Below are 9428 nucleotides of genomic sequence, written 5' to 3'. Positions count from 1 at the left end.
TGCTATACTCATAAATAGTATTTAATTTTTTTCAAATTTCAGTTATTCATTGCTGGCATATAAGAATATGATTATTTTTGTATATTGGTATTTATCTTGTCACCTTGTTAACTCACTTGTTGGTTTTAGGATATTTTTATAGATATTTTGACACTTTCTACAATCATGGTATCTATGGTTAAAGTTGTTTTTACTTCTTCTTGCCTTATTACACTGATTTGGACTCCCAGTGCATTCTTGAATCCAGTGTAGGAGAGGGCAATCTTCGCTTGTTTACATTCCTAGAAGGAAGGCATTTACCCTTTCATCCTTACCTGTGAAGCTGGCTGTAGGTTTGTCATGGATACCTTGTACTAAGTTAAGAAGGCCTTTCTGTTCCTTTTTGTCCTTGTTTGCTGAGAGTTTTTTTTTTTTTTTAAGTGTGTGGGTGTGAATTTGTTCCAATACCATTACGTTTCCTGCATCCAATGAGATCAATGAGATACTCATGTAGTTATTCTTCTTTAGACTGTTGGTGTGTTGAATGCCATTGGTTGTTCTTCAAATGTTGAAGGAGCCTTGTATTCTTAGGATGAACCCCATTTGGTCATATCATATTATCTTTTAAATATATTATTGGATTCAGTTTGCTACTATTTTGTAAGGTTGTTATATCTATGTTCATGTGGGATATTGGTTTGAAATTTTCTTACTTGTAATGTTTGTGTTTATTGGGTAATCTAGCCTCACAAAATGAATTGAGAAGTGTTCCTTCCTTTCTTCTGGAAGAAATTGTGTAGAATTATCTCATCAGTGTTTGGTAGATGTTACCAGTGAAATAATCTAGACCTGATATTTCTATTTTGGAAGGGTTTAAAATACAAATCCAATTTTGTTAATATATATGAGAAAAAATAAATTTCCTTAATAGAAATTTATGTTTCTTCTGGAATAACTTTGGAGTCTTTTTTTTTTTTCTAAAAAAAAAGCCCATTTTTTTTGTGTTGTCAAGTTCATAAACTTGGAGTTTTTTGTAATATTTCATTGTTTTGTTTTTAATGTCTGTGGAATCAGTAGTGATGTCTCTTCTTTTGTTCCTTATGTTGGTAGTTTGTGTCCCATTTTTCTTGGTCATGTGGTTAAAGGTTTATCAACTATATTGAACTTTTCAAGGAATAGCCTTTTGGTTCCATGAATCTTCTCTATTGCGTCTCTGCTTTGGATTTCTACTCTTACCTTACTCATTTTCTTTTCTTTTTTTTTTTTTTGACAGGCAGAGTGGACAGTGAGAGAGAGAGACAGAGAGAAAGGTCTTCCTTTGCCGTTGGTTCACCCTCCAATGGCCACCGCAGCCGGCGCGCTGTGGCCGGCGTACCGCGCTGATCCGATGGCAGGAGCCAGGTACTTCTCCTGGTCTCCCGTGGGGTGCAGGGCCCAAGTACTTGGGCCATCCTCCACTGCACTCCCTGGCCACAGCAGAGAGCTGGCCTGGAAGAGGGGCAACCGGGACAGAATCCGGCGCCCCGACCGGGACTAGAACCTGGTGTGCCGGTGCTGCAAGGTGGAGGATTAGCCTAGTGAGCCGTGGTGCCGGCACCTTACTCATTTTCTTCCTTCTGGTTGCTTTGGGTTTATTTTCCTCTTCTCTTTTACTTTTCTTTCTTTATTTTTTTTTTAAGTTTCAAGCTTAAGCTTAGGTTGTTAATTTAAGATACTCTTCTTTTCCAATGTAAGCATTTAATGTTATAAATTTCCTCTAATCACTGCTTTAATTGCCTTTTACAAACTTTGATATGTTGTATTTTCATTTTTAAAAATCTTCTAGTGGGATGGGAGAGGGAATGGGAGATGGGATGGCTGCGGGTGGGAGGGAGATTATGGGGGAAAAAGCCACAACAATGCAAAAGTTGCACTTTGTAAATTTACATTTATTAAATAAAAAAATAAGACTGGCAAAAAAAAGCATAAACAGATTAGTAACATAAGGACACAGAAGATTTCCTATCACCAACAAGCTCAATAAATTATATTTTAAAATTATTTTCTTAGAGCCATGGAAGATTTATGAGAGGTGCCCATGTGCTTGACTCACAGACAACTTCAATAAATTTCAAAAAGTAGAGATGTTGACACCAAAATGATATAAATGTCATCTCAGATATCAGAAATAAAAAACAAAAAAAAGCTCAAAACTTCTTAACTGTTGGGTTTTAAACAGTTATCCTGAAGAATACCTAGGCAAAGAGGGAATCATGAAATCAATCAATATTTTTCAAGAAAAAGTAATGGAAAACAGAACGCTCCATCCCAGACGCGGCAGCAAATGAAAGCATGCAAACAAACCGAAATCGATAGCATGTTAATTTGACTCTGGGCGAATCCGTATGCACGAAGTTTGCATAGCAGGTAGAGGGGTGGTTTTAGTGGGAATGCTGGCAGCTCGCACTGCTTGAGGAGGAGGGTCATGGGCAAAGTCCCCGGGACAGGTTTTGTGAAGAAATAACTTTTCCAAGCCACACTGTGGGTGATGCGAACTGCTCCAAAGAAGAAACCTGAGAATTGTCTGAGAAGGGGAACCCAGAAGACTGAGGTCACCTTGGAAACGGGGGTGAGATGACAGGTTGCAATAACATGGAAGATTCCAGAATTCCTATTACTGCAGAAAAATAGTGTGCGACATTGGCCTTATCTTTATGCATCTGCTGATGGCTGTTTTTTCAAAACCTCTGGAGCATGACCCTTTAATAGTATAATGTTCACAGATTTTTCTCCCTCCTTTTCTCTCTTTTAAAGACAAGTTGGGGGTGGAAAAACCCAAGCAAATAAAAAACACTTTAAAAATCGAGAAACGCATCATGGTAGGTGGCAGCTGAAAGCTGCGCCTTTGATTTCTGCACCCAAAGCTGTGGCTGAGGGCTGCTTGGAAAAGAAACTCCACTTTGACTCTGTGGCTCTCGGAGGCTTCTTTTTTGATACAGCTGCCACAGAGGGTGCATTGTCATGCCTGATAACAGGTTGGTGTTGGAACAAAAAATGTGTTTTCTCCTTCCCATGTAATATGTAATAAAACTATTCTATGAAGAAAAAAATTATCTTGTGACGTTTCCTTTCACCCATAGGTCTTATGTAGAAGTCTGTTGAATTCCATGTATGTGCAGATTCACTGGATGTCTTTATTTTATTAAACTATACTGAATTTCATTATGGCCCAAGAAGATCCTCTGTATAATATCAATTAACTTTAAATTTGTTAAGGTTTGTATATTCTGATTATACAGTTATTCATACTTTGGTATTAATTTTCTGTTTACTATCAATTATTGTGAAAGGAACTGAACCTATAATTATGGATTTATCTAGTCGTCTTTTTATCTAAGTTTTTTGAAACTTCTCTTATTACTATTTAACGTTGCCACATTTTCTTCATGAATTCGCCCATTCTCATGATACAATGTCAAAGCAGGAACTCTGACTACTGCAAACCAAGTTTACCACTGCAATCCCAAGTGTGTAACCACACCTAGCATCTGTGTTTGTGTGTGTTTTTTTTTTTTTTTTTTTTGACAGGCAGAGTTAGACAGTGAGAGAGAGACAGAGAGAAAGGTCTTCCTTTTTCCATTGGTTCACCCCTCAAATGGCTGTTACGGCTGGTGCGCTGCACCAATCCAAAGCCAGGAGCCAGGAGCCAGGCACTTCCTCTTGGTCTCCCAGGTGGTTGTAGGTCCCAAGCACTTGGGCCATCCTCCACTGCTTTCCCGGGCCACAGCAGAGAGCTGGACTGGAAGAGGAGCAACCAGGACAGAATCGATGCTCCAACTGGGACTAGAACCCAGAGTACTGGTGCTGCAGGTGAGGATTAGCCTAGAGAGCCGCGGCGCCGGTCCCTACCATCTGTATTTTGTGTGCTCTTTATTAGCACTCTTCTTCCTTCCCAATCCATTTATTAAGCCTCTAACTCATTCTTTTTCTTCCCTCCTCTCACCCCACTCTCTTTTTACAACCAATCTACTAATCCTTATTTTCTCTGAAAGGATCTTATCTTTTACCTGAAATTCAACTATAACCTTTAAGAATGAACCCCATCTTTAGTTTTCACCTCTACGCTTTTTTTTTTTTTTTTTTGACAGGCAGAGTGGACAGTGAGAGAGAGAGAGACAGAGAGAAAGGTCTTCCTTTTGCCGTTGGTTCACCCTCCAATGGCCGCCGTGGCCGGCGCGCTGCGGCCGGCGCACTGCGCTGATCCGATGGCAGGAGCCAGGAGCCAGGTGCTTTTCCTGGTCTCCCATGGGGTGCAGGGCCCAAGCACCTGGGCCATCCTCCACTGCACTCCCTGGCCACAGCAGAGGGCTGGCCTGCAAGAGGGGCAACCGGGACAGAATCTGGCGCCCCGACCGGGACTAGAACCCGGTGTGCCGGCGCCGCAAGGCGGAGGATTAGCCTAGTGAGCCGCGGCGCCGGCCTCTTTTTAATTGTTTTTTCCCCGAAAGATCTACAACCTCATCTCTTAGAAAAATGAAAGTATATATTTTCACTTAAAAAAGATTATAATCATTATAGAAAATTTGGAAGTTTTCAAAAATCAGGAAAAAAAACAGAAAGAATTTCCCAATAGCCTGACCTCCACAGAGAAACATTTAATATTATATGTTTATATATGTATCCTTGACTGCACTTTAGCAGGAGGCTGGATTGGAAGTGGAGTAGCTGAGACTCCAGGCAACACTCTAGTATGGGATGTGGTGTCCCAAGTGATAGTTTAACCTGTTGTACCATACCTCCTACCGTTATTTTTAAAAATTTTTCAGTTATTCTTTTTATAATATCTTATTTCTTTTTCAATGTAGGTATGTTTAATTAACCAATGGCATAACTACTAGTCAAAGATAATACTAAGTATGAAATAACTAGGACTGAGCCGGCTAACCCAGGAGACTGGATCTCCCTATGGATGCACATTAGCAAGAAGTTGGATTAGAAGCAGAGTACGCAGGACTTGAACCAAATGGTGTGTGGGCATTCCTAGTAGCCTCCTAACTAGTAATTTCAGCTGCTGTGCAAAACGCCTGCTCTGAAGGGGGAACTTCCATTATTTATAATGAAATACCTTGGAGGAAGGTGTTTACCATTGGTAGGAATATAGGGCTAAAAATCAGCCCTGAGGACAATCTTTCCCTTTACTGCGTGCTTGATGATTACTGAGGGAGAAAGCTAAGCGTATAGCTGAGTCTTACCACATCGCCCTTTTCAGAGAAGGGATTTGCAGTTTTCTGTCCATTTGTTCCCTTCAGAAAGTTTATTGTCCTCTTTGTCAGTGTCCAAGGCTGTGATGGGAGAAACTGGAACTAGATTCTGATGAACAGCTAATAGGGGCTACTTCAAAATATTGTGGAAAAAAATGGAATTATAAGTTTATTATGGTGCTGCAATTTTGAAATCCATGCATATGAGGAGTCTTCCAAAAGTTCATGAAAACCATGCATGGGGTTTAAATGATCCCAAAATAAACTTTATCTTGTAATTCCATTTTCTACAAACTTTTTGAAGCTGCCTTGTAGAATCAGTGTGAATAATGGCTCCTCTTCTTCACAAACATGCACATGCTGAGTGTACACACGCAGAGTGCAGTTTCGGAGACTTACAGTTATCCGAGCCAAGGGCGCTTTGTTCTGAGGCCAGAGAAGCATGAGAGGACCTCAGGGAAGAGGTGGGGTCTGAGGCAGATACTGAAAGGTGAGCAGGACTTGGAAAGAGAGGAAGGCAAAGAAAGAGCTTCCCGGCAGGGAAGAGCAGCCCCAGCAGATGAAGCTGAGACTCACGGCTGGGAGCAGTGGTTGAGTCTGTCTTGGCAGAGTGGAGGTTCCTGGAGGTGAGATGCACGGGCATGGTGTTGGAGCGCCTTGGCAAATGTGATGGCTGGAGGAGACTAAGCTGGTGTAGATGTAGCATCTGGTGTATCACAGGCACTGAGCGGGTGTTTTTCTGGCTGAGGAAGCACACAGATGTTTTTTCCTAAAGATATATTTGTTTGAATGGCAGAGTTACAGAGGGAGAGAGCGAGAGAGAGCGAGCGAGCTCTTCCGTCTACAAAGGGCAGCAAAGGCCAGCCTGAAGCCAGGAACGTGGAACTCAATCCAGGTCTCCCCCACATGGATGGCAGGGCCCCAAAGCACTTGGACCATCATCCGCTGCTTTCTCAGGGGCTTAGCAGGCAGGTGGATCAGAAGTGGAGCAGCTGGGACTCCTATGAAATGCTGGCATCACACGCGGTGGCCTATCCCACTGAGCCACAACACCGGCCCCCAAAAGCCCACTCTTTATACACAAATGCAGTTCAAGCAGTTTTTGGAGAGCTTGCCCAAAGCTCTTAGAGTCTTAGAGGGGAGTGTCTTGTCTTTCTGGGTCCACTAACTTTCAGGGAAATGTCCTGAACAGACCTGGGCACAAACACACGTCCACATACACCCCTTCATTAAAAACAACAGTTTAGAGTGTCAAAGAGAAAACGTTCCAAGTGCCCACTTTAAAAAGGAAAAGTGGGTACTGTCAACGTAAGTCGTAACACTGTATCTTGGGACTTAACTATCGCAAGGAAGGGCAGGCCGAAGAGATGGAGGAAACCTTGAGAAAGAAAGGGAGTAGTGGAGGAGGGATGAGAAAGAGGAAGAAGGCAGCAGGCGTGGAGGAAAAGTCTGGAGGCGGTGGGAAGGAGAGATGCTGGGCTGTGGCAAGAAGGGTGAGGAGCCTGCTGCGCTGAGGCTGGGGCTGGCAGTGGGTTTCACACGGGCCAAGGGTGTCAGAGGAGGCCACCGCGGCTCTGCCCTGCACGCTGGAGGTTCAGCAACTGTCCCACTCTGCGGGAGCTCCTGTTTCCATTTCCTTCTTCATTGTTTACTTTTTGGCAATCAGGGACTTTTCTCATGGGACTTTGAGTACCTTTACTTTGTTAGGAGACTACTTAGGATTAAAGGTGTAGTAATTCTATTAGATCAGTAATTTAATAATTAGTGTTAGATTATATCAATATACTCTGCATTTTGCTTTGATGGATTTTTAAACCTGATGTGTTGCATGGATTATTTTTAACAGATTTATGGCATCTCATTTCACAATGTTTATAGTTTGTGTCTGAAGATAATGTTTATTTTAAAATGAGCCTGTTTTTAACCTCTTTAGGAGCATACAAGGCAAGCAGATAAAATGAGAAAAGACACTTCAACTGGAGGTGTGACTGGTTTATTGTTTACTTCTTTGAACAAAATGCTTGGTTCAGGCTAGAATGAAGCCAGGCTACTCACCAGGGTGAAACTATATTCTGATCTGAAGCTGTGGCAAGCTTAGTTCACGTAATGCACTGTACACGTCGGGAGACCTGGAAGAGAGGAGCTTGTAGGCTCCAAACATAAAGAAAGGTCGAGCAAAGGAAAATGCCAATTACCTGATGTGAGCAGTTTAGTTTATGTTTATGAATGTGTTGAAATATTATACTGTATTCCCTAGAAATGTACAAGGATTACATATTAGTCAAAAGTAAAAAGATAAAATCCCTAAAGAGGAAAACACTGTCTTCTATAGTCTGGAAGAACAGCATCACCTTTAAGCAAGATGGAATTAATACACAGGTTTTTAAAAAAATATACACTTAAAATTTTTATTTATTTTCATTTTATTTGACTGGAAGACACTGGGACAGACAGACAGACAGACAGACGCAAAGAGCTCTTTCATCCACTGGGTTCACTCCTCAGATGTCTGCAATAATCAGGACTGAACTAGGAAACAGCCAGGAGCCTGGAGCTCCCCCTGGTTCTCCCTGTGGATGGCAGGGACTCAACTACGAAGCCATTACTCGCTGCCTCCCAGGATGTGGATTAGCGGGAAGCTGGATGGGAAGTGAGGTAGCAGGACTTGAGAAAGGCACTCCCGTGTGCATGTGGGCACCCAAGCAGCGACTTAGTCTGCTGTGCCAAACTCCTCCTGCCCTGCAAGGTGGAAGTAGGATGCACAGAACTGCTCTCAGCTGGGAGGAAGGTAGGTCTGATGAAGTGTTTGCACGCTGTAGGTTTGGCGGTGGTGGTGGAGGGGTCACGCTGCCCTCTGGTCACCAGCAGACCTGCGAAGTCATTCAGTGGCTTTTCTAGCCGACTTAGCCTGTGTCCCTGGTGTCACTGAAACAACACTGTGGTCTTTAACTTCTCATCACACACATCTTTACTCTTCTTTCTTTCCTTTGTTCCTTTCCTCCAGACTTCTATGAGGGAAGGCAAGATTGTGGCCACAAGCTGCCATGCAAGGCATTCAAGAGTGATGCGCAGGGTGGATCCACTCTCTGATGGGACTGGGGAGCCCGTCATGAGGCAGGAGGCTCCTGGTGCCCCCTTAGCACCTGCTGCAGGCAGGCAGAGGTGTGGTATGGAAAGGAAGGCAGCCGCGATCAGCAACGATAGAGTCTAATTTTAGGATTTCAGAAGATTCTGGAGAAGAAAAGTGTGTGTGTGTGATGCTGAGTCATTAGGATCTGAATGTTGCAGGTAGAAGTGGCAGAACAAAAGCAAGAGACTAGGGGATGCAAGGCTGATCACTGGGTAGCAGGAAGCTGAGGAGGTCTGCTGGCCGTCACAATGTAACAGTATGTGTGAGTGTGTGCGCGTCATGCTGAGGATAAGAAGAGCGGCTCTTTGTTCTTCATCAGTGAAAGTCAAGGAGATGAGCTCTGCGGGAACACGGTGGACTCAATCCACTCCTCCATGTCGGAGGACTCGGGTCAGGGTCTGCAGATTCCAGGCATCTTCTGCTACAGATTTTCCTGACTGTCGGCCCACTGGGCTCTCCTCTCTCCAGCTGCAGCCTGTCGACTCAGCTTGGACTGATGGAGTAGGCAGTCTCTCACATTATCTTCTTAGAGGAGCAATTATTTAACTGCACTGGGTCAGAGATGTTGTTTTATGCTTCCCTTGAAGTCTCATTTACTTGTCATGTAGGAGGAGAACAAAAATATATGCTGAATGGAAACAGTGCACAGAACTTGGAGGCAGATGACCTGGACTTCAATTAGATTTCACACCTGGTAGCTGTAAGAACTTGGACCAGAGGCTGACCTTTTAGCTTTCCTCATCTCCACCCAGAGAACAGAGATCTCTGCTCTGCCTGCTTTACTAGGCATGACTGGAGAATTCATGAACAATATGAATCTCCTTTTGTGACCTGTGGCTACTGCAGAAGTGCAACACACACATAGGTTTTAGGTCCATTCCTGTTCACTTGTCACTTGCACGGTGAGAAGTGGACGAGTCGGGGAAGTGTGAGAACCCAGGCGGAGCGACTGCCCCAAGCCTGGACCTGCTCCTGCCTGTCATCTCCCAGCTCCGTGGATGAGCTGCTTGCAGAACCTTGTTTTCCTAGGTACGATTTTTATTACAGGCACTTAGAGGTCTCCACTGCAGAGGTGGTAC

The sequence above is a fragment of the Oryctolagus cuniculus genome, chromosome 7 (assembly GCF_964237555.1).
Source record: "Oryctolagus cuniculus chromosome 7, mOryCun1.1, whole genome shotgun sequence".
NCBI classification, from domain to species: domain Eukaryota; kingdom Metazoa; phylum Chordata; class Mammalia; order Lagomorpha; family Leporidae; genus Oryctolagus; species Oryctolagus cuniculus.
Note: the sequence above shows the minus strand (reverse complement) of the source record.